The sequence below is a fragment of the Beta vulgaris genome, chromosome 8 (genome assembly GCF_026745355.1).
Source record: "Beta vulgaris subsp. vulgaris cultivar EL10 chromosome 8, EL10.2, whole genome shotgun sequence".
Classification (NCBI taxonomy): domain Eukaryota; kingdom Viridiplantae; phylum Streptophyta; class Magnoliopsida; order Caryophyllales; family Amaranthaceae; genus Beta; species Beta vulgaris.
Window position 1 is genome coordinate 16056301 of NC_079209.1, and position 2520 is coordinate 16058820.

Genomic DNA, 2520 nt, shown 5'->3' on the forward strand with positions numbered 1-2520 from the left:
TGCTCATGTTTTCTCGCCACCCATGAGTTTCTCTCTCCTTTGCTCTGTTCGTGTCCTGGTTGTGTCTCACCGAAGTCTTGTGCATGCGGCTTCTTCTGTCCTGCTATTGTTGTTGTGCGTCGGTGATGCTGCTAATTACGTTGCTGCCGTGACGCGGTGCATCACTACTCCTTTGTTATTCTTCTCTCCTCTACTTCGTCGATGCTGCTACCACGAGCTTCTATTGTTGTTGACACAACTTCGGCGTAGCTGCTGATGTTGTTGTGTTGATGTTGTTCGTGGTCGGTGGTCCTGCTGCTGTGTTGTTGGTCTCTTGTGCTACTGAGGTAGTTTCGGTTCTACTGGGATGTTGATTCTTTTGTTAACTTGTGTTCATGTTTTCAGAAAAACCATATGAGTTTTGGGAAGCTTTTATCAAAGGTATGATTCTTGGTATTTTCTCTAATTTCATCAATTTAATGTAGGAATCTATAAGTACTATAAGCGGAATTTCATGAATCTAATTCATAAGCACTTAAATCAAGATCACATGCATATACAATTAAGGATCACATATACGTTTAGAAATAACCTTTGTAGCGTGAATTCCACAAAGCTTGAATAACCCGGATTGAGAATCTCAGATGTGCTTCCTCTACTTAGTCCACCAACCCGGATCAACACTCCACCAATGCTAGTTGGAAAGGAAGAAAACTTCTTCTTTGGTTTCTTGGAGTATCACGTGGCTTTTAGAGAGAGAGAATAGGAGAGAGAAAATAATAAGAGATATCTGATATATTTTCTTTTCTGCTTAACCCAATATATAAATATATTTTAGGTCAGACTTTTCTCCCCTTTTCCTATCACTTGGCCGGCCAGCCTAGGGCCCTCTCTTGGGCTCTAGGCTTATTTCGTTGATCCAGTTTTTAATGTGTGACCTTGTAGGATCCGTTACATTTGGTTTCGGGTTTATTATTTACTAATCCGAAGTTCTATAACTTTCTCTAGCAAGACGTATAGACGACCCAATATAACGAATTTATCTATAATACGATCCATTATATATTAGTAATTGCATTTAAGTCGAGGACATAAATCCTTCAATCTCCCACTTGTCCGAGACGAGTGTGCAATGTTTTTATTCCTCAAGTCTCTTAATGTCTTAATTTGATAGTATGATCATATTTCTATATCACCCATACTAGCTTTCGAATTATTCCTTGAAATTCGAGTTCAAATTGTCAAACAATAAATAATCATCGAATGATCCATTTGAGCACGGCATGCATTTTCAATTTTTCACTCTTCAAGGGGCCAAGACACCTATCCTATCTCATATAGGAGGACTTTTCCAATCTTGTAGTAACCAATACTCCCACTCAACTTTTAGCACAACCTGAATGCTGCCTTTATAGTCCCCTTTTACGGCATGACGTTTGACAGTATCAAAGCTATACTAATCATTGGGCTAAGTAATGTTCTACTCATGTCTCAGGAATCTACTAATATAATTTCGAAGTTACAAAACTTCTAAGTAGGTCAAGTTCGACTATGTATCAACTATACATATCCATATGATTGATTAAACATCTCTATGTTTCCATAGCCCATGAAACGGCGCTATCAATCAATCTTATATGTTAATCCCTTTAATAAGTCATTTATGTCCAGTTTAATGACTTAGATTAGGAACTTTAATATTCTATGAATTCTGTTCACTTATGGTGTTTCATTCATCAAATCACATATTTGACAAAACCATAGAATTCAAATATATTTTGGACATTTTATTTAATACCAAACCAAAATTAAATAAGACAAAATTTATTATCATAAACATAAATAGCAAAACCATGTCTTTACATTGTAATAAGTTCTCTAAACCTAGTACAATCTAAAGCCACTCTAACATTTGCTTCAAGCCTATAGCCCTAGCTGACACTCATGCTTTGGTTGAGGTAGCGGTTTAGTTAGCGGATCAGCCACGTTCTCATCCGTATGAACTTTGCAGATTCTGACATCCTTCCTGTCAACTATCTCTCGAATGAGGTGATACTTCCTCATCACATGCTTGGACTTGTTATGTGACCTTGGCTCTTTTGCTTGCGCAATAGCACCATTGTTGTCACAAAACAACTCAATTCCTTCCAGACACTATGTACGATATCCAGCTCTGTCAAGAACTTCTTTATCCAAACTGCTTCCTTAGCTGCTTCAACTGCTAAATATTATGATTCTGTCGTAGAGTCTGCTACAGTGCTTTGCTTTGAGTTCTTCCAACTCACTTCTCCTCCATTCAGACGAAAGACATACCCTGACTGAGAGCGGTAGTCATCTTTGTCGGTTTGGAAGCTTGCATCCGTGTAACCTTCAACAACCAACTCACTTTGTCCCCATATACTAAGAACATGCCTTTAGTCCTCCTCAAGTACTTAAGGATGCTCTTAGCTGCAGTCCAGTGTGCTTCTCTTGGATTTGCTTGGAACCTGCTACACATGCTGAAGGCATATGCAACATCAGGTTGAGAACTTATCATGGCAT